This window comes from Anomaloglossus baeobatrachus, chromosome 11, assembly GCF_048569485.1.
Source record: "Anomaloglossus baeobatrachus isolate aAnoBae1 chromosome 11, aAnoBae1.hap1, whole genome shotgun sequence".
Lineage (NCBI taxonomy): Eukaryota > Metazoa > Chordata > Amphibia > Anura > Aromobatidae > Anomaloglossus > Anomaloglossus baeobatrachus.
In genome coordinates, this window is record NC_134363.1 from 87,871,342 (window position 1) to 87,895,978 (window position 24,637).

Below are 24,637 nucleotides of genomic sequence, written 5' to 3' on the forward strand. Positions count from 1 at the left end.
ATGAACACATTTTTCTCCAAAACTATAACAGATGCAAGCTTGTCCTGTTTGGTGGAGATGATATTTAATAAAATAAGTAGAAATCCACTAAAAGTTTTGTTTGGTTATCTTGCAATCCCGAGATAATCGTCTCCATGCTCCAAATCCATTTTAAAGCCATTTTTAAGGCATTTCGCGCATACATGAAATGAACACATTTTTCTCCAAAACTATAACAGATTCAAGCTTGTCCTGTTTGGTGGAGATGATATTTAATAAAATAAGTAGAAATCCACTAAAAGTTTTGTTTGGTTATATTGCAATCCCGAGATAATCGTCTCCATGCTCCAAATCCATTTTAAAGCCATTTTTAAGGCATTTCGCGCATACATGAAATGAACACATTTTTCTCCAAAACTATAACAGATGCAAGCTTGTCCTGTTTGGTGGAGATGATATTTAATAAAATAAGTAGAAATCCACTAAAAGTTTTGTTTGGTTATCTTGCAATCCCGAGATAATCGTCTCTATGCTCCAAATCCATTTTAAAGCCATTTTTAAGGCATTTCGCGCATACATGAAATGAACACATTTTTCTCCAAAACTATAACAGATGCAAGCTTGTCCTGTTTGGTGGAGATGATATTTAATAAAATAAGTAGAAATCCACTAAAAGTTTTGTTTGGTTATCTTGCAATCCCGAGATAATCGTCTCCATGCTCCAAATCCATTTTAAAGCCATTTTTAAGGCATTTCGCGCATACATGAAATGAACACATTTTTCTCCAAAACTATAACAGATGCAAGCTTGTCCTGTTTGGTGGAGATGATATTTAATAAAATAAGTAGAAATCCACTAAAAGTTTTGTTTGGTTATCTTGCAATCCCGAGATAATCGTCTCCATGCTCCAAATCCATTTTAAAGCCATTTCAAAGGCATTTTGCGCATACATGAAATGAACACATTTTTCTCCAAAACTATAACACATGCAAGCTTGTCCTGTTTGGTGGAGATGATATTTAATAAAATAAGTAGAAATCCACTAAAAGTTTTGTTTGGTTATCTTGCAATCCCGAGATAATCGTCTCTATGCTCCAAATCCATTTTAAAGCCATTTTTAAGGCATTTCGCGCATACATGAAATGAACACATTTTTCTCCAAAACTATAACAGATGCAAGCTTGTCCTGTTTGGTGGAGATGATATTTAATAAAATAAGTAGAAATCCACTAAAAGTTTTGTTTGGTTATCTTGCAATCCCGAGATAATCGTCTCCATGCTCCAAATCCATTTTAAAGCCATTTCAAAGGCATTTTGCGCATACATGAAATGAACACATTTTTCTCCAAAACTATAACACATGCAAGCTTGTCCTGTTTGGTGGAGATTATATTTAATAAAATAAGTAGAAATCCACTAAAAGTTTTGTTTGGTTATCTTGCAATCCCGAGATAATCGTCTCCATGCTCCAAATCCATTTTAAAGCCATTTTAAGGCATTTCGCGCATACATGAAATGAACACATTTTTCTCCAAAACTTTAACAGATGCAAGCTTGTCCTGTTTGGTGGAGATGATATTTAATAAAATAAGTAGAAATCCACTAAAATTTTTGTTTGGTTATCTTGCAATCCCGAGATAATCGTCTCCATGCTCCAAATCCATTTTAAAGCCATTTTTAAGGCATTTCGCGCATACATGAAATGAACACATTTTTCTCCAAAACTATAACAGATGCAAGCTTGTCCTGTTTGGTGGAGATGATATTTAATAAAATAAGTAGAAATCCACTAAAAGTTTTGTTTGGTTATCTTGCAATCCCGAGATATTCGTCTCCATGCTCCAAATCCATTTTAAAGCCATTTTTAAGGCATTTCGCGCATACATGAAATGAACACATTTTTCTCCAAAACTATAACAGATGCAAGCTTGTCCTGTTTGGTGGAGATGATATTTAATAAAATAAGTAGAAATCCACTAAAATTTTTGTTTGGTTATCTTGCAATCCCGAGATAATCGTCTCCATGCTCCAAATCCATTTTAAAGCCATTTTTAAGGCATTTCGCGCATACATGAAATGAACACATTTTTCTCCAAAACTATAACAGATGCAAGCTTGTCCTGTTTGGTGGAGATGATATTTAATAAAATAAGTAGAAATCCACTAAAAGTTTTGTTTGGTTATCTTGCAATCCCGAGATAATCGTCTCCATGCTCCAAATCCATTTTAAAGCCATTTTTAAGGCATTTCGCGCATACATGAAATGAACACATTTTTCTCCAAAACTATAACAGATGCAAGCTTGTCCTGTTTGGTGGAGATGATATTTAATAAAATAAGTAGAAATCCACTAAAAGTTTTGTTTGGTTATCTTGCAATCCCGAGATAATCGTCTCCATGCTCCAAATCCATTTTAAAGCCATTTTTAAGGCATTTCGCGCATACATGAAATGAACACATTTTTCTCCAAAACTATAACAGATGCAAGCTTGTCCTGTTTGGTGGAGATGATATTTAATAAAATAAGTAGAAATCCACTAAAAGTTTTGTTTGGTTATCTTGCAATCCCGAGATAATCGTCTCCATGCTCCAAATCCATTTTAAAGCCATTTCAAAGGCATTTTGCGCATACATGAAATGAACACATTTTTCTCCAAAACTATAACACATGCAAGCTTCTCCTGTTTGGTGGAGATGATATTTAATAAAATAAGTAGAAATCCACTAAAAGTTTTGTTTGGTTATCTTGCAATCCCGAGATAATCGTCTCCATGCTCCAAATCCATTTTAAAGCCATTTTTAAGGCATTTCGCGCATACATGAAATGAACACATTTTTCTCCAAAACTATAACAGATGCAAGCTTGTCCTGTTTGGTGGAGATGATATTTAATAAAATAAGTAGAAATCCACTAAAAGTTTTGTTTGGTTATCTTGCAATCCCGAGATAATCGTCTCCATGCTCCAAATCCATTTTAAAGCCATTTTTAAGGCATTTCGCGCATACATGAAATGAACACATTTTTCTCCAAAACTATAACAGATGCAAGCTTGTCCTGTTTGGTGGAGATGATATTTAATAAAATAAGTAGAAATCCACTAAAAGTTTTGTTTGGTTATATTGCAATCCCGAGATAATCGTCTCCATGCTCCAAATCCATTTTAAAGCCATTTTTAAGGCATTTCGCGCATACATGAAATGAACACATTTTTCTCCAAAACTATAACAGATGCAAGCTTGTCCTGTTTGGTGGAGATGATATTTAATAAAATAAGTAGAAATCCACTAAAAGTTTTGTTTGGTTATCTTGCAATCCCGAGATAATCGTCTCTATGCTCCAAATCCATTTTAAAGCCATTTTTAAGGCATTTCGCGCATACATGAAATGAACACATTTTTCTCCAAAACTATAACAGATGCAAGCTTGTCCTGTTTGGTGGAGATGATATTTAATAAAATAAGTAGAAATCCACTAAAAGTTTTGTTTGGTTATCTTGCAATCCCGAGATAATCGTCTCCATGCTCCAAATCCATTTTAAAGCCATTTTTAAGGCATTTCGCGCATACATGAAATGAACACATTTTTCTCCAAAACTATAACAGATGCAAGCTTGTCCTGTTTGGTGGAGATGATATTTAATAAAATAAGTAGAAATCCACTAAAAGTTTTGTTTGGTTATCTTGCAATCCCGAGATAATCGTCTCCATGCTCCAAATCCATTTTAAAGCCATTTTTAAGGCATTTCGCGCATACATGAAATGAACACATTTTTCTCCAAAACTATAACAGATGCAAGCTTGTCCTGTTTGGTGGAGATGATATTTAATAAAATAAGTAGAAATCCACTAAAAGTTTTGTTTGGTTATCTTGCAATCCCGAGATAATCGTCTCAATGCTCCAAATCCATTTTAAAGCCATTTTTAAGGCATTTCGCGCATACATGAAATGAACACATTTTTCTCCAAAACTATAACAGATGCAAGCTTGTCCTGTTTGGTGGAGATGACATTTAATAAAATAAGTAGAAATCCACTAAAAGTTTTGTTTGGTTATCTTGCAATCCCGAGATAATCGTCTCCATGCTCCAAATCCATTTTAAAGCCATTTTTAAGGCATTTCGCGCATACATGAAATGAACACATTTTTCTCCAAAACTATAACAGATGCAAGCTTGTCCTGTTTGGTGGAGATGATATTTAATAAAATAAGTAGAAATCCACTAAAAGTTTTGTTTGGTTATCTTGCAATCCCGAGATAATCGTCTCCATGCTCCAAATCCATTTTAAAGCCATTTTTAAGGCATTTCGCGCATACATGAAATGAACACATTTTTCTCCAAAACTATAACAGATGCAAGCTTGTCCTGTTTGGTGGAGATGATATTTAATAAAATAAGTAGAAATCCACTAAAAGTTTTGTTTGGTTATCTTGCAATCCCGAGATAATCGTCTCCATGCTCCAAATCCATTTTAAAGCCATTTTTAAGGCATTTCGCGCATACATGAAATGAACACATTTTTCTCCAAAACTATAACAGATGCAAGCTTGTCCTGTTTGGTGGAGATGATATTTAATAAAATAAGTAGAAATCCACTAAAAGTTTTGTTTGGTTATCTTGCAATCCCGAGATAATCGTCTCCATGCTCCAAATCCATTTTAAAGCCATTTTTAAGGCATTTCGCGCATACATGAAATGAACACATTTTTCTCCAAAACTATAACAGATGCAAGCTTGTCCTGTTTGGTGGAGATGATATTTAATAAAATAAGTAGAAATCCACTAAAAGTTTTGTTTGGTTATATTGCAATCCCGAGATAATCGTCTCCATGCTCCAAATCCATTTTAAAGCCATTTTTAAGGCATTTCGCGCATACATGAAATGAACACATTTTTCTCCAAAACTATAACAGATGCAAGCTTGTCCTGTTTGGTGGAGATGATATTTAATAAAATAAGTAGAAATCCACTAAAAGTTTTGTTTGGTTATCTTGCAATCCCGAGATAATCGTCTCCATGCTCCAAATCCATTTTAAAGCCATTTTTAAGGCATTTCGCGCATACATGAAATGAACACATTTTTCTCCAAAACTATAACAGATGCAAGCTTGTCCTGTTTGGTGGAGATGATATTTAATAAAATAAGTAGAAATCCACTAAAAGTTTTGTTTGGTTATCTTGCAATCCCGAGATAATCGTCTCCATGCTCCAAATCCATTTTAAAGCCATTTTTAAGGCATTTCGCGCATACATGAAATGAACACATTTTTCTCCAAAACTATAACAGATGCAAGCTTGTCCTGTTTGGTGGAGATGATATTTAATAAAATAAGTAGAAATCCACTAAAAGTTTTGTTTGGTTATCTTGCAATCCCGAGATAATCGTCTCCATGCTCCAAATCCATTTTAAAGCCATTTCAAAGGCATTTTGCGCATACATGAAATGAACACATTTTTCTCCAAAACTATAACACATGCAAGCTTGTCCTGTTTGGTGGAGATGATATTTAATAAAATAAGTAGAAATCCACTAAAAGTTTTGTTTGGTTATCTTGCAATCCCGAGATAATCGTCTCCATGCTCCAAATCCATTTTAAAGCCATTTTTAAGGCATTTCGCGCATACATGAAATGAACACATTTTTCTCCAAAACTATAACAGATGCAAGCTTGTCCTGTTTGGTGGAGATGATATTTAATAAAATAAGTAGAAATCCACTAAAAGTTTTGTTTGGTTATCTTGCAATCCCGAGATAATCGTCTCCATGCTCCAAATCCATTTTAAAGCCATTTTTAAGGCATTTCGCGCATACATGAAATGAACACATTTTTCTCCAAAACTATAACAGATGCAAGCTTGTCCTGTTTGGTGGAGATGATATTTAATAAAATAAGTAGAAATCCACTAAAAGTTTTGTTTGGTTATCTTGCAATCCCGAGATAATCGTCTCCATGCTCCAAATCCATTTTAAAGCCATTTCAAAGGCATTTTGCGCATACATGAAATGAACACATTTTTCTCCAAAACTATAACACATGCAAGCTTGTCCTGTTTGGTGGAGATGATATTTAATAAAATAAGTAGAAATCCACTAAAAGTTTTGTTTGGTTATCTTGCAATCCCGAGATAATCGTCTCCATGCTCCAAATCCATTTTAAAGCCATTTTTAAGGCATTTCGCGCATACATGAAATGAACACATTTTTCTCCAAAACTATAACAGATGCAAGCTTGTCCTGTTTGGTGGAGATGATATTTAATAAAATAAGTAGAAATCCACTAAAAGTTTTGTTTGGTTATCTTGCAATCCCGAGATAATCGTCTCCATGCTCCAAATCCATTTTAAAGCCATTTTTAAGGCATTTCGCGCATACATGAAATGAACACATTTTTCTCCAAAACTATAACAGATGCAAGCTTGTCCTGTTTGGTGGAGATGATATTTAATAAAATAAGTAGAAATCCACTAAAAGTTTTGTTTGGTTATCTTGCAATCCCGAGATAATCGTCTCCATGCTCCAAATCCATTTTAAAGCCATTTTTAAGGCATTTCGCGCATACATGAAATGAACACATTTTTCTCCAAAACTATAACAGATGCAAGCTTGTCCTGTTTGGTGGAGATGATATTTAATAAAATAAGTAGAAATCCACTAAAAGTTTTGTTTGGTTATATTGCAATCCCGAGATAATCGTCTCCATGCTCCAAATCCATTTTAAAGCCATTTTTAAGGCATTTCGCGCATACATGAAATGAACACATTTTTCTCCAAAACTATAACAGATGCAAGCTTGTCCTGTTTGGTGGAGATGATATTTAATAAAATAAGTAGAAATCCACTAAAAGTTTTGTTTGGTTATCTTGCAATCCCGAGATAATCGTCTCTATGCTCCAAATCCATTTTAAAGCCATTTTTAAGGCATTTCGCGCATACATGAAATGAACACATTTTTCTCCAAAACTATAACAGATGCAAGCTTGTCCTGTTTGGTGGAGATGATATTTAATAAAATAAGTAGAAATCCACTAAAAGTTTTGTTTGGTTATCTTGCAATCCCGAGATAATCGTCTCCATGCTCCAAATCCATTTTAAAGCCATTTTTAAGGCATTTCGCGCATACATGAAATGAACACATTTTTCTCCAAAACTATAACAGATGCAAGCTTGTCCTGTTTGGTGGAGATGATATTTAATAAAATAAGTAGAAATCCACTAAAAGTTTTGTTTGGTTATCTTGCAATCCCGAGATAATCGTCTCCATGCTCCAAATCCATTTTAAAGCCATTTCAAAGGCATTTTGCGCATACATGAAATGAACACATTTTTCTCCAAAACTATAACACATGCAAGCTTGTCCTGTTTGGTGGAGATGATATTTAATAAAATAAGTAGAAATCCACTAAAAGTTTTGTTTGGTTATCTTGCAATCCCGAGATAATCGTCTCCATGCTCCAAATCCATTTTAAAGCCATTTTTAAGGCATTTCGCGCATACATGAAATGAACACATTTTTCTCCAAAACTATAACAGATGCAAGCTTGTCCTGTTTGGTGGAGATGATATTTAATAAAATAAGTAGAAATCCACTAAAAGTTTTGTTTGGTTATCTTGCAATCCCGAGATAATCGTCTCCATGCTCCAAATCCATTTTAAAGCCATTTTTAAGGCATTTCGCGCATACATGAAATGAACACATTTTTCTCCAAAACTTTAACAGATGCAAGCTTGTCCTGTTTGGTGGAGATGATATTTAATAAAATAAGTAGAAATCCACTAAAAGTTTTGTTTGGTTATCTTGCAATCCCGAGATAATCGTCTCCATGCTCCAAATCCATTTTAAAGCCATTTTTAAGGCATTTCGCGCATACATGAAATGAACACATTTTTCTCCAAAACTATAACAGATGCAAGCTTGTCCTGTTTGGTGGAGATGATATTTAATAAAATAAGTAGAAATCCACTAAAAGTTTTGTTTGGTTATCTTGCAATCCCGAGATAATCGTCTCCATGCTCCAAATCCATTTTAAAGCCATTTCAAAGGCATTTTGCGCATACATGAAATGAACACATTTTTCTCCAAAACTATAACACATGCAAGCTTGTCCTGTTTGGTGGAGATGATATTTAATAAAATAAGTAGAAATCCACTAAAAGTTTTGTTTGGTTATCTTGCAATCCCGAGATAATCGTCTCCATGCTCCAAATCCATTTTAAAGCCATTTTTAAGGCATTTCGCGCATACATGAAATGAACACATTTTTCTCCAAAACTATAACAGATGCAAGCTTGTCCTGTTTGGTGGAGATGATATTTAATAAAATAAGTAGAAATCCACTAAAAGTTTTGTTTGGTTATCTTGCAATCCCGAGATAATCGTCTCCATGCTCCAAATCCATTTTAAAGCCATTTTTAAGGCATTTCGCGCATACATGAAATGAACACATTTTTCTCCAAAACTTTAACAGATGCAAGCTTGTCCTGTTTGGTGGAGATGATATTTAATAAAATAAGTAGAAATCCACTAAAAGTTTTGTTTGGTTATCTTGCAATCCCGAGATAATCGTCTAGATTGCTCCAAATCCATTTTAAAGCCATTTTTAAGGCATTTCGCGCATACATAAAATGAACACATTTTTCTCCAAAACTATAACAGATGCAAGCTTGTCCTGTTTGGTGGAGATGATATTTAATAAAATAAGTAGAAATCCACTAAAAGTTTTGTTTGGTTATCTTGCAATCCCGAGATAATCGTCTCCATGCTCCAAATCCATTTTAAAGCCATTTTTAAGGCATTTCGCGCATACATGAAATGAACACATTTTTCTCCAAAACTATAACAGATGCAAGCTTGTCCTGTTTGGTGGAGATGATATTTAATAAAATAAGTAGAAATCCACTAAAAGTTTTGTTTGGTTATCTTGCAATCCCGAGATAATCGTCTCCATGCTCCAAATCCATTTTAAAGCCATTTCAAAGGCATTTTGCGCATACATGAAATGAACACATTTTTCTCCAAAACTATAACACATGCAAGCTTGTCCTGTTTGGTGGAGATGATATTTAATAAAATAAGTAGAAATCCACTAAAAGTTTTGTTTGGTTATCTTGCAATCCCGAGATAATCGTCTCCGTGCTCCAAATCCATTTTAAAGCCATTTTTAAGGCATTTCGCGCATACATGAAATGAACACATTTTTCTCCAAAACTATAACAGATGCAAGCTTGTCCTGTTTGGTGGAGATGATATTTAATAAAATAAGTAGAAATCCACTAAAAGTTTTGTTTGGTTATCTTGCAATCCCGAGATAATCGTCTCCATGCTCCAAATCCATTTTAAAGCCATTTTTAAGGCATTTCGCGCATACATGAAATGAACACATTTTTCTCCAAAACTATAACAGATGCAAGCTTGTCCTGTTTGGTGGAGATAATATTTAATAAAATAAGTAGAAATCTACTAAAAGTTTCGTTTGTTTATATTGCCATCCTGAGATAATCGTCTCCATGCTCCAAATCCATTTTAAAGCCATTTTTAAGGCATTTCGCGCATACATGAAATGAACACATTTTTCTCCAAAACTATAACAGATGCAAGCTTGTCCTGTTTGGTGGAGATGATATTTAATAAAATAAGTAGAAATCCACTAAAAGTTTTGTTTGGTTATCTTGCAATCCCGAGATAATCGTCTCCATGCTCCAAATCCATTTTAAAGCCATTTCAAAGGCATTTTGCGCATACATGAAATGAACACATTTTTCTCCAAAACTATAACAGATGCAAGCTTGTCCTGTTTGGTGGAGATGATATTTAATAAAATAAGTAGAAATCCACTAAAAGTTTTGTTTGGTTATCTTGCAATCCCGAGATAATCGTCTCCATGCTCCAAATCCATTTTAAAGCCATTTTTAAGGCATTTCGCGCATACATGAAATGAACACATTTTTCTCCAAAACTATAACAGATGCAAGCTTGTCCTGTTTGGTGGAGATAATATTTAATAAAATAAGTAGAAATCTACTAAAAGTTTCGTTTGTTTATATTGCCATCCTGAGATAATCGTCTCCATGCTCCAAATCCATTTTAAAGCCATTTCAAAGGCATTTTGCGCATACATGAAATGAACACATTTTTCTCCAAAACTATAACACATGCAAGCTTGTCTTGTTTGGTGGAGATGATATTTAATAAAATAAGTAGAAATCCACTAAAAGTTTTGTTTGGTTATCTTGCAATCCCGAGATAATCGTCTCCATGCTCCAAATCCATTTTAAAGCCATTTTTAAGGCATTTCGCGCATACATGAAATGAACACATTTTTCTCCAAAACTATAACAGATGCAAGCTTGTCCTGTTTGGTGGAGATAATATTTAATAAAATAAGTAGAAATCTACTAAAAGTTTCGTTTGTTTATATTGCCATCCTGAGATAATCGTCTCCATGCTTCAAATCCATTTTAAAGCCATTTCAAAGGCATTTTGCGCATACATGAAATGAACACATTTTTCTCCAAAACTATAACACATGCAAGCTTGTCCTGTTTGGTGGAGATGATATTTAATAAAATAAGTAGAAATCCACTAAAAGTTTTGTTTGGTTATCTTGCAATCCCGAGATAATCGTCTCCATGCTCCAAATCCATTTTAAAGCCATTTTTAAGGCATTTCGCGCATACATGAAATGAACACATTTTTCTCCAAAACTATAACAGATGCAAGCTTGTCCTGTTTGGTGGAGATGATATTTAATAAAATAAGTAGAAATCCACTAAAAGTTTTGTTTGGTTATCTTGCAATCCCGAGATAATCGTCTCCATGCTCCAAATCCATTTTAAAGCCATTTTTAAGGCATTTCGCGCATACATGAAATGAACACATTTTTCTCCAAAACTATAACAGATGCAAGCTTGTCCTGTTTGGTGGAGATGATATTTAATAAAATAAGTAGAAATCCACTAAAAGTTTTTGTTTGGTTATCTTGCAATCCCGAGATAATCGTCTCCATGCTCCAAATCCATTTTAAAGCCATTTTTAAGGCATTTCGCGCATACATGAAATGAACACATTTTTCTCCAAAACTATAACAGATGCAAGCTTGTCCTGTTTGGTGGAGATGATATTTAATAAAATAAGTAGAAATCCACTAAAAGTTTTGTTTGGTTATCTTGCAATCCCGAGATAATCGTCTCCATGCTCCAAATCCATTTTAAAGCCATTTTTAAGGCATTTCGCGCATACATGAAATGAACACATTTTTCTCCAAAACTATAACAGATGCAAGCTTGTCCTGTTTGGTGGAGATAATATTTAATAAAATAAGTAGAAATCTACTAAAAGTTTCGTTTGTTTATATTGCCATCCTGAGATAATCGTCTCCATGCTCCAAATCCATTTTAAAGCCATTTTTAAGGCATTTCGCGCATACATGAAATGAACACATTTTTCTCTAAAACTATAACAGATGCAAGCTTGTCCTGTTTGGTGGAGATGATATTTAATAAAATAAGTAGAAATCCACTAAAAGTTTTGTTTAGTTATCTTGCAATCCCGAGATAATCGTCTCCATGCTACAAATCCATTTTAAAGCCATTTTTAAGGCATTTCGCGCATACATGAAATGAACACATTTTTCTCCAAAACTATAACAGATGCAAGCTTGTCCTGTTTGGTGGAGATGATATTTAATAAAATAAGTAGAAATCCACTAAAAGTTTTGTTTGGTTATATTGCAATCCCGAGATAATCGTCTCCATGCTCCAAATCCATTTTAAAGCCATTTTTAAGGCATTTCGCGCATACATGAAATGAACACATTTTTCTCCAAAACTATAACAGATGCAAGCTTGTCCTGTTTGGTGGAGATGATATTTAATAAAATAAGTAGAAATACACTAAAAGTTTTGTTTGGTTATCTTGCAATCCCGAGATAATCGTCTCCATGCTTCAAATCCATTTTAAAGCCATTTTTAAGGCATTTCGCGCATACATGAAATGAACACATTTTTCTCCAAAACTATAACAGATGCAAGCTTGTCCTGTTTGGTGGAGATAATATTTAATAAAATAAGTAGAAATCTACTAAAAGTTTCGTTTGTTTATATTGCCATCCTGAGATAATCGTCTCCATGCTCCAAATCCATTTTAAAGCCATTTCAAAGGCATTTTGCGCATACATGAAATAAACACATTTTTCTCCAAAACTATAACACATGCAAGCTTGTCCTGTTTGGTGGAGATGATATTTAATAAAATAAGTAGAAATCCACTAAAAGTTTTGTTTGGTTATCTTGCAATCCCGAGATAATCGTCTCCATGCTCCAAATCCATTTTAAAGCTATTTTTAAGGCATTTCGCGCATACATGAAATGAACACATTTTTCTCCAAAACTATAACAGATGCAAGCTTGTCCTGTTTGGTGGAGATGATATTTAATAAAATAAGTAGAAATCCACTAAAAGTTTTGTTTGGTTATCTTGCAATCCCGAGATAATCGTCTCCATGCTCCAAATCCATTTTAAAGCCATTTTTAAGGCATTTCGCGCATACATGAAATGAACACATTTTTCTCCAAAACTATAACAGATGCAAGCTTGTCCTGTTTGGTGGAGATGATATTTAATAAAATAAGTATAAATCCACTAAAAGTTTTGTTTGGTTATCTTGCAATCCCGAGATAATCGTCTCCATGCTCCAAATCCATTTTAAAGCCATTTTTAAGGCATTTCGCGCATACATGAAATGAACACATTTTTCTCCAAAACTATAACAGATGCAAGCTTGTCCTGTTTGGTGGAGGTGATATTTAATAAAATAAGTAGAAATCCACTAAAAGTTTTGTTTGGTTATCTTGCAATCCCGAGATAATCGTCTCCATGCTCCAAATCCATTTTAAAGCCATTTCAAAGGCATTTTGCGCATACATGAAATGAACACATTTTTCTCCAAAACTATAACACATGCAAGCTTGTCCTGTTTGGTGGAGATGATATTTAATAAAATAAGTAGAAATCCACTAAAAGTTTTGTTTGGTTATCTTGCAATCCCGAGATAATCGTCTCCATGCTCCAAATCCATTTTAAAGCCATTTTTAAGGCATTTCGCGCATACATGAAATGAACACATTTTTCTCCAAAACTATAACACATGCAAGCTTGTCCTGTTTGGTGGAGATGATATTTAATAAAATAAGTAGAAATCCACTAAACGTTTTGTTTGGTTATCTTGCAATCCCGAGATAATCGTCTCCATGCTCCAAATCCATTTTAAAGCCATTTTTAAGGCATTTCGCGCATACATGAAATGAACACATTTTTCTCCAAAACTATAACAGATGCAAGCTTGTCCTGTTTGGTGGAGATGATATTTAATAAAATAAGTAGAAATCCACTAAAAGTTTTGTTTGGTTATATTGCAATCCCGAGATAATCGTCTCCATGCTCCAAATCCATTTTAAAGCCATTTTTAAGGCATTTCGCGCATACATGAAATGAATACATTTTTCTCCAAAACTATAACAGATGCAAGCTTGTCCTGTTTGGTGGAGATGATATTTAATAAAATAAGTAGAAATCCACTAAAAGTTTTGTTTGGTTATCTTGCAATCCCGAGATAATCGTCTCCATGCTCCAAATCCATTTTAAAGCCATTTTTAAGGCATTTCGCGCATACATGAAATGAACACATTTTTCTCCAAAACTATAACAGATGCAAGCTTGTCCTGTTTGGTGGAGATGATATTTAATAAAATAAGTAGAAATCCACTAAAAGTTTTGTTTGGTTATCTTGCAATCCCGAGATAATCGTCTCCATGCTCCAAATCCATTTTAAAGCCATTTTTAAGGCATTTCGCGCATACATGAAATGAACACATTTTTCTCCAAAACTATAACAGATGCAAGCTTGTCCTGTTTGGTGGAGATGATATTTAATAAAATAAGTAGAAATCCACTAAAAGTTTTGTTTGGTTATCTTGCAATCCCGAGATAATCGTCTCCATGCTCCAAATCCATTTTAAAGCCATTTTTAAGGCATTTCGCGCATACATGAAATGAACACATTTTTCTCCAAAACTATAACAGATGCAAGCTTGTCCTGTTTGGTGGAGATGATATTTAATAAAATAAGTAGAAATCCACTAAAAGTTTTGTTTGGTTATCTTGCAATCCCGAGATAATCGTCTCCATGCTCCAAATCCATTTTAAAGCCATTTTTAAGGCATTTCGCGCATACATGAAATGAACACATTTTTCTCCAAAACTATAACAGATGCAAGCTTGTCCTGTTTGGTGGAGATAATATTTAATAAAATAAGTAGAAATCTACTAAAAGTTTTGTTTGTTTATATTGCCATGCTGAGATAATCGTCTCCATGCTCCAAATCCATTTTAAAGCCATTTCAAAGGCATTTTGCGCATACATGAAATGAACACATTTTTCTCCAAAACTATAACACATGCAAGCTTGTCCTGTTTGGTGGAGATGATATTTAATAAAATAAGTAGAAATCCACTAAAAGTTTTGTTTGGTTATCTTGCAATCCCGAGATAATCGTCTCCATGCTCCAAATCCATTTTAAAGCCATTTTTAAGGCATTTCGCGCATACATGAAATGAACACATTTTTCTCCAAAACTATAACAGATGCAAGCTTGTCCTGTTTGGTGGAGATGATATTTAATAAAATAAGTAGAAATCCACTAAAAGTTTTATTTGGTTATCTTGCAATCCCGAGATAATCGTCTCCATGCTCCAAATCCATTTTAAAGCCATTTTTAAGGCATTTCGCGCATACATGAAATGAACACATTTTTCTCCAAAACTATAACAGATGCAAGCTTGTCCTGTTTGGTGGAGATGATATTTAATAAAATAAGTAGAAATCCACTAAAAGTTTTGTTTGGTTATCTTGCAATCCCGAGATAATCGTCTCCATGCTCCAAATCCATTTTAAAGCCATTTTTAAGGCATTTCGCGCATACATGAAATGAACACATTTTTCTCCAAAACTATAACAGATGCAAGCTTGTCCTGTTTGGTGGAGATGATATTTAATAAAATAAGTAGAAATCCACTAAAAGTTTTGTTTGGTTATATTGCAATCCCGAGATAATCGTCTCCATGCTCCAAATCCATTTTAAAGCCATTTTTAAGGCATTTCGCGCATACATGAAATGAACACATTTTTCTCCAAAACTATAACAGATGCAAGCTTGTCCTGTTTGGTGGAGATGATATTTAATAAAATAAGTAGAAATCCACTAAAAGTTTTGTTTGGTTATCTTGCAATCCCGAGATAATCGTCTCCATGCTCCAAATCCATTTTAAAGCAATTTTTAAGGCATTTCGCGCATACATGAAATGAACACATTTTTCTCCAAAACTATAACAGATGCAAGCTTGTCCTGTTTGGTGGAGATGATATTTAATAAAATAAGTAGAAATCCACTAAAAGTTTTGTTTGGTTATCTTGCAATCCCGAGATAATCGTCTCCATGCTCGAAATCCATTTTAAAGCCATTTTTAAGGCATTTCGCGCATACATGAAATGAACACATTTTTCTCCAAAACTATAACAGATGCAAGCTTGTCCTGTTTGGTGGAGATGATATTTAATAAAATAAGTAGAAATCCACTAAAAGTTTTGTTTGGTTATCTTGCAATCCCGAGATAATCGTCTCCATGCTCCAAATCCATTTTAAAGCCATTTTTAAGGCATTTCGCGCATACATGAAATGAACACATTTTTCTCCAAAAATTTTAACAGATGCAAGCTTGTCCTGTTTGGTGGAGATGATATTTAATAAAATAAGTAGAAATCCACTAAAAGTTTTGTTTGGTTATCTTGCAATCCCGAGATAATCGTCTCCATGCTCCAAATCCATTTTAAAGCCATTTTTAAGGCATTTCGCGCATACATGAAATGAACACATTTTTCTCCAAAACTATAACAGATGCAAGCTTGTCCTGTTTGGTGGAGATGATATTTAATAAAATAAGTAGAAATCCACTAAAAGTTTTGTTTGGTTATCTTGCAATCCCGAGATAATCGTCTCCATGCTCCAAATCCATTTTAAAGCCATTTTTAAGGCATTTCGCGCATACATGAAATGAACACATTTTTCTCCAAAACTATAACAGATGCAAGCTTGTCCTGTTTGGTGGAGATGATATTTAATAAAATAAGTAGAAATCCACTAAAAGGTTTGTTTGGTTATCTTGCAATCCCGAGATAATCGTCTCCATGCTCCAAATCCATTTTAAAGCCATTTTTAAGGCATTTCGCGCATACATGAAATGAACACATTTTTCTCCAAAACTATAACAGATGCAAGCTTGTCCTGTTTGGTGGAGATGATATTTAATAAAATAAGTAGAAATCCACTAAAAGTTTTGTTTGGTTATCTTGCAATCCCGAGATAATCGTCTCCATGCTCCAAATCCATTTTAAAGCCATTTTTAAGGCATTTCGCGCATACATGAAATGAACACATTTTTCTCCAAAACTATAACAGATGCAAGCTTGTCCTGTTTGGTGGAGATAATATTTAATATAATAAGTAGAAATCTACTAAAAGTTTCGTTTGTTTATATTGCCATCCTGAGATAATCGTCTCCATGCTCCAAATCCATTTTAAAGCCATTTCAAAGGCATTTTGCGCATACATGAAATGAACACATTTTTCTCCAAAACTATAACACATGCAAGCTTGTCCTGTTTGGTGGAGATGATATTTAATAAAATAAGTAGAAATCCACTAAAAGTTTTGTTTGGTTATCTTGCAATCCCGAGATAATCGTCTCCATGCTCCAAATCCATTTTAAAGCCATTTTTAAGGCATTTCGCGCATACATGAAATGAACACATTTTTCTCCAAAACTATAACAGATGCAAGCTTGTCCTGTTTGGTGGAGATGATATTTAATAAAATAAGTAGAAATCCACTAAAAGTTTTGTTTGGTTATCTTGCAATCCCGAGATAATCGTCTCCATGCTCCAAATCCATTTTAAAGCCATTTTTAAGGCATTTCGCGCATACATGAAATGAACACATTTTTCTCCAAAACTATAACAGATGCAAGCTTGTCCTGTTTGGTGGAGATAATATTTAATAAAATAAGTAGAAATCTACTAAAAGTTTCGTTTGTTTATATTGCCATCCTGAGATAATCGTCTCCATGCTCCAAATCCATTTTAAAGCCATTTTAAAGGCATTTTGCGCATACATGAAATGAACACATTTTTCTCAAAAACTATAACACATGCAAGCTTGTCCTGTTTGGTGGAGATGATATTTAATAAAATAAGTAGAAATCCACTAAAAGTTTTGTTTGGTTATCTTGCAATCCCGAGATAATCGTCTCCATGCTCCAAATCCATTTTAAAGCCATTTTTAAGGCATTTCGCGCATACATGAAATGAACACATTTTTCTCCAAAACTATAACAGATGCAAGCTTGTCCTGTTTGGTGGAGATGATATTTAATAAAATAAGTAGAAATCCACTAAAAGTTTTGTTTGGTTATCTTGCAATCCCGAGATAATCGTCTCCATGCTCCAAATCCATTTTAAAGCCATTTTTAAGGCATTTCGCGCATACATGAAATGAACACATTTTTCTCCAAAACTATAACAGATGCAAGCTTGTCCTGTTTGGTGGAGATAATATTTAATAAAATAAGTAGAAATCTACTAAAAGTTTCGTTTGTTTATATTGCCATCCTGAGATAATCGTCTCCATGCTCCAAATCCATTTTAAAGCCATTTCAAAGGCTTTTTGCGCATACATGAAATGAACACATTTTTCTCCAAAACTATAACACATGCAAGCTTGTCCTGTTTGGTGGAGATGATATTTAATAAAATAAGTAGAAATCCACTAAAAGTTTTGTTTGGTTATCTTGCAATCCCGAGATAATCGTCTCCATGCTCCAAATCCATTTTAAAGCCATTTTTAAGGCATTTCGCGCATACATGAAATGAACACATTTTTCTCCAAAACTATAACAGATGCAAGCTTGTCCTGTTTGGTGGAGATGATATTTAATAAAATAAGTAGAAATCCACTAAAAGTTTTGTTTGGTTATCTTGCAATCCCGAGATAATCGTCTCCATGCTCCAAATCCATTTTAAAGCCATTTTTAAGGCATTTCGCGCATACATGAAATGAACACATTTTTCTCCAAAACTATAACAGATGCAAGCTTGTCCTGTTTGGTGGAGATGATATTTAATAAAATAAGTAGAAATCCACTAAAAGTTTTGTTTGGTTATCTTGCAATCCCGAGATAATCGTCTCCATGCTCCAAATCCATTTTAAAGCCATTTTTAAGGCATTTCGCGCATACATGAAATGAACACATTTTTCTCCAAAACTATAACAGATGCAAGCTTGTCCTGTTTGGTGGAGATGATATTTAATAAAATAAGTAGAAATCCACTAAAAGTTTTGTTTGGTTATCTTGCAATCCCGAGATAATCGTCTCCATGCTCCAAATCCATTTTAAAGCCATTTTTAAGGCATTTCGCGCATACATGAAATGAACACATTTTTCTCCAAAACTATAACAGATGCAAGCTTGTCCTGTTTGGTGGAGATAATATTTAATAAAATAAGTAGAATTCTACTAAAAGTTTCGTTTGTTTATATTGCCATCCTGAGATAATCGTCTCCATGCTCCAAATCCATTTTAAAGCCATTTTTAAGGCATTTCGCGCATACATGAAATGAACACATTTTTCTCCAAAACTATAACAGATGCAAGCTTGTCCTGTTTGGTGGAGATGATATTTAATAAAATAAGTAGAAATCCACTAAAAGTTTTGTTTGGTTATCTTGCAATCCCGAGATAATCGTCTCCATGCTCCAAATCCATTTTAAAGCCATTTTTAAGGCATTTCGCGCATACATGAAATGAACACATTATTCTCCAAAACTATAACAGATGCAAGCTTGTCCTGTTTGGTGGAGATGATATTTAATAAAATAAGTAGAAATCCACTAAAAGTTTTGTTTGGTTATATTGCAATCCCGAGATAATCGTCTCCATGCTCCAAATCCATTTTAAAGCCATTTTTAAGGCATTTCGCGCATACATGAAATGAACACATTTTTCTCCAAAACTATAACAGATGCAAGCTTGTCCTGTTTGGTGGAGATGATATTTAATAAAATAAGTAGAAATCCACTAAAAGTTTTGTTTGGTTATCTTGCAATCCCGAGATAATCGTCTCCATGCTCCAAATCAATTTTAAAGCCATTTTTAAGGCATTTCGCGCATACATGAAATGAACACATTTTTCTCCAAAACTATAACAGATGCAAGCTTGTCCTGTTTGGTGGAGATAATATTTAATAAAATAAGTAGAAATCTACTAAAAGTTTCGTTTGTTTATATTGCCATCCTGAGATAATCGTCTCCATGCTCCAAATCCATTTTAAAGCCATTTCAAAGGCATTTTGCGCATACATGAAATGAACACATTTTTCTCCAAAACTATAACACATGCAAGCTTGTCCTGTTTGGTGGAGATGATATTTAATAAAATAAGTAGAAATCCACTAAAAGTTTTGTTTGGTTATCTTGCAATCCCGAGATAATCGTCTCCATGCTCCAAATCCATTTTAAAGCCATTTTTAAGGCATTTCGCGCATACATGAAATGAACACATTTTTCTCCAAAACTATAACAGATGCAAGCTTGTCCTGTTTGGTGGAGATGATATTTAATAAAATAAGTAGAAATCCACTAAAAGTTTTGTTTGGTTATCTTGCAATCCCGAGATAATCGTCTCCATGCTCCAAATCCATTTTAAAGCCATTTTTAAGGCATTTTGCGCATACATGAAATGAACACATTTTTCTCCAAAACTATAACAGATGCAAGCTTGTCCTGTTTGGTGGAGATGATATTTAATAAAATAAGTAGAAATCCACTAAAAGTTTTGTTTGGTTATCTTGCAATCCCGAGATAATCGTCTCCATGCTCCAAATCCATTTTAAAGCCATTTTTAAGGCATTTCGCGCATACATGAAATGAACACATTTTTCTCCAAAACTATAACAGATGCAAGCTTGTCCTGTTTGGTGGAGATGATATTTAATAAAATAAGTAGAAATCCACTAAAAGTTTTGTTTGGTTATCTTGCAATCCCGAGATAATCGTCTCCATGCTCCAAATCCATTTTAAAGCCATTTTTAAGGCATTTCGCGCATACATGAAATGAACACATTTTTCTCCAAAACTATAACAGATGCAAGCTTGTCCTGTTTGGTGGAGATAATATTTAATAAAATAAGTAGAATTCTACTAAAAGTTTCGTTTGTTTATATTGCCATCCTGAGATAATCGTCTCCATGCTCCAAATCCATTTTAAAGCCATTTTTAAGGCATTTCGCGCATACATGAAATGAACACATTTTTCTCCAAAACTATAACAGATGCAAGCTTGTCCTGTTTGGTGGAGATGATATTTAATAAAATAAGTAGAAATCCACTAAAAGTTTTGTTTGGTTATCTTGAAATCCCGAGATAATCGTCTCCATGCTCCAAATCCATTTTAAAGCCATTTTTAAGGCATTTCGCGCATACATGAAATGAACACATTTTTCTCCAAAACTATAACAGATGCAAGCTTGTCCTGTTTGGTGGAGATGATATTTAATAAAATAAGTAGAAATCCACTAAAAGTTTTGTTTGGTTATATTGCAATCCCGAGATAATCGTCTCCATGCTCCAAATCCATTTTAAAGCCATTTTTAAGGCATTTCGCGCATACATGAAATGAACACATTTTTCTCCAAAACTATAACAGATGCAAGCTTGTCCTGTTTGGTGGAGATGATATTTAATAAAATAAGTAGAAATCCACTAAAAGTTTTGTTTGGTTATCTTGCAATCCCGAGATAATCGTCTCCATGCTCCAAATCAATTTTAAAGCCATTTTTAAGGCATTTCGCGCATACATGAAATGAACACATTTTTCTCCAAAACTATAACAGATGCAAGCTTGTCCTGTTTGGTGGAGATAATATTTAATAAAATAAGTAGAAATCTACTAAAAGTTTCGTTTGTTTATATTGCCATCCTGAGATAATCGTCTCCATGCTCCAAATCCATTTTAAAGCCATTTCAAAGGCATTTTGCGCATACATGAAATGAACACATTTTTCTCCAAAACTATAACACATGCAAGCTTGTCCTGTTTGGTGGAGATGATATTTAATAAAATAAGTAGAAATCCACTAAAAGTTTTGTTTGGTTATCTTGCAATCCCGAGATAATCGTCTCCATGCTCCAAATCCATTTTAAAGCCATTTTTAAGGCATTTCGCGCATACATGAAATGAACACATTTTTCTCCAAAACTATAACAGATGCAAGCTTGTCCTGTTTGGTGGAGATGATATTTAATAAAATAAGTAGAAATCCACTAAAAGTTTTGTTTGGTTATCTTGCAATCCCGAGATAATCGTCTCCATGCTCCAAATCCATTTTAAAGCCATTTTTAAGGCATTTCGCGCATACATGAAATGAACACATTTTTCTCCAAAACTATAACAGATGCAAGCTTGTCCTGTTTGGTGGAGATGATATTTAATAAAATAAGTAGAAATCCACTAAAAGTTTTGTTTGGTTATCTTGCAATCCCGAGATAATCGTCTCCATGCTCCAAATCCATTTTAAAGCCATTTTTAAGGCATTTCGCGCATACATGAAATGAACACATTTTTCTCCAAAACTATAACAGATGCAAGCTTGTCCTGTTTGGTGGAGATGATATTTAATAAAATAAGTAGAAATCCACTAAAAGTTTTGTTTGGTTATCTTACAATCCCGAGATAATCGTCTCCATGCTCCAAATCCATTTTAAAGCCATTTTTAAGGCATTTCGCGCATACATGAAATGAACACATTTTTCTCCAAAACTATAACAGATGCAAGCTTGTCCTGTTTGGTGGAGATAATATTTAATAAAATAAGTAGAATTCTACTAAAAGTTTCGTTTGTTTATATTGCCATCCTGAGATAATCGTCTCCATGCTCCAAATCCATTTTAAAGCCATTTTTAAGGCATTTCGCGCATACATGAAATGAACACATTTTTCTCCAAAACTATAACAGATGCAAGCTTGTCCTGTTTGGTGGAGATGATATTTAATAAAATAAGTAGAAATCCACTAAAAGTTTTGTTTGGTTATCTTGCAATCCCGAGATAATCGTCTCCATGCTCCAAATCCATTTTAAAGCCATTTTTAAGGCATTTCGCGCATACATGAAATGAACACATTTTTCTCCAAAACTATAACAGATGCAAGCTTGTCCTGTTTGGTGGAGATGATATTTAATAAAATAAGTAGAAATCCACTAAAAGTTTTGTTTGGTTATATTGCAATCCCGAGATAATCGTCTCCATGCTCCAAATCCATTTTAAAGCCATTTTTAAGGCATTTCGCGCATACATGAAATGAACACATTTTTCTCCAAAACTATAACAGATGCAAGCTTGTCCTGTTTGGTGGAGATGATATTTAATAAAATAAGTAGAAATCCACTAAAAGTTTTGTTTGGTTATCTTGCAATCCCGAGATAATCGTCTCCATGCACCAAATCCATTTTAAAGCCATTTTTAAGGCATTTCGCGCATACATGAAATGAACACATTTTTCTCCAAAACTATAACAGATGCAAGCTTGTCCTGTTTGGTGGAGATAATATTTAATAAAATAAGTAGAAATCTACTAAAAGTTTCGTTTGTTTATATTGCCATCCTGAGATAATCGTCTCCATGCTCCAAATCCATTTTAAAGCCATTTCAAAGGCATTTTGCGCATACATGAAATGAACACATTTTTCTCCAAAACTATAACACATGCAAGCTTGTCTTGTTTGGTGGAGATGATATTTAATAAAATAAGTAGAAATCCACTAAAAGTTTTGTTTGGTTATCTTGCAATCCCGAGATAATCGTCTCCATGCTCCAAATCCATTTTAAAGCCATTTTTAAGGCATTTCGCGCATACATGAAATGAACACATTTTTCTCCAAAACTATAACAGATGCAAGCTTGTCCTGTTTGGTGGAGATGATATTTAATAAAATAAGTAGAAATCCACTAAAAGTTTTGTTTGGTTATCTTGCAATCCCGAGATAATCGTCTCCATGCTCCAAATCCATTTTAAAGCCATTTTTAAGGCATTTCGCGCATACATGAAATGAACACATTTTTCTCCAAAACTATAACAGATGCAAGCTTGTCCTGTTTGGTGGAGATGATATTTAATAAAATAAGTAGAAATCCACTAAAAGTTTTGTTTGGTTATCTTGCAATCCCGAGATAATCGTCTCCATGCTCCAAATCCATTTTAAAGCCATTTTTAAGGCATTTCGCGCATACATGAAATGAACACATTTTTCTCCAAAACTATAACAGATGCAAGCTTGTCCTGTTTGGTGGAGATGATATTTAATAAAATAAGTAGAAATCCACTAAAAGTTTTGTTTGGTTATCTTGCAATCCCGAGATAATCGTCTCCATGCTCCAAATCCATTTTAAAGCCATTTCAAAGGCATTTTGCGCATACATGAAATTAACACATTTTTCTCCAAAACTATAACACATGCAAGCTTGTCCTGTTTGGTGGAGATGATATTTAATAAAATAAGTAGAAATCCACTAAAAGTTTTGTTTGGTTATCTTGCAATCCCGAGATAATCGTCTCCATGCTCCAAATCCATTTTAAAGCCATTTTTAAGGCATTTCGCGCATACATGAAATGAACACATTTTTCTCCAAAACTATAACAGATGCAAGCTTGTCCTGTTTGGTGGAGATGATATTTAATAAAATAAGTAGAAATCCACTAAAAGTTTTGTTTGGTTATCTTGCAATCCCGAGATAATCGTCTCCATGCTCCAAATCCATTTTAAAGCCATTTTTAAGGCATTTCGCGCATACATGAAATGAACACATTTTTCTCCAAAACTATAACAGATGCAAGCTTGTCCTGTTTGGTGGAGATGATATTTAATAAAATAAGTAGAAATCCACTAAAAGTTTTGTTTGGTTATCTTGCAATCCCGAGATAATCGTCTCCATGCTCCAAATCCATTTTAAAGCCATTTTTAAGGCATTTCGCGCATACATGAAATGAACACATTTTTCTCCAAAACTATAACAGATGCAAGCTTGTCCTGTTTGGTGGAGATGATATTTAATAAAATAAGTAGAAATCCACTAAAAGTTTTGTTTGGTTATCTTGCAATCCCGAGATAATCGTCTCCATGCTCCAAATCCATTTTAAAGCCATTTTTAAGGCATTTCGCGCATACATGAAATGAACACATTTTTCTCCAAAACTATAACAGATGCAAGCTTGTCCTGTTTGGTGGAGATAATATTTAATAAAATAAGTAGAAATCTACTAAAAGTTTCGTTTGTTTATATTGCCATCCTGAGATAATCGTCTCCATGCTCCAAATCCATTTTAAAGCCATTTCAAAGGCATTTTGCGCATACATGAAATGAACACATTTTTCTCCAAAACTATAACACATGCAAGCTTGTCCTGTTTGGTGGAGATGATATTTAATAAAATAAATAGAAATCCACTAAAAGTTTTGTTTGGTTATCTTGCAATCCCGAGATAATCGTCTCCATGC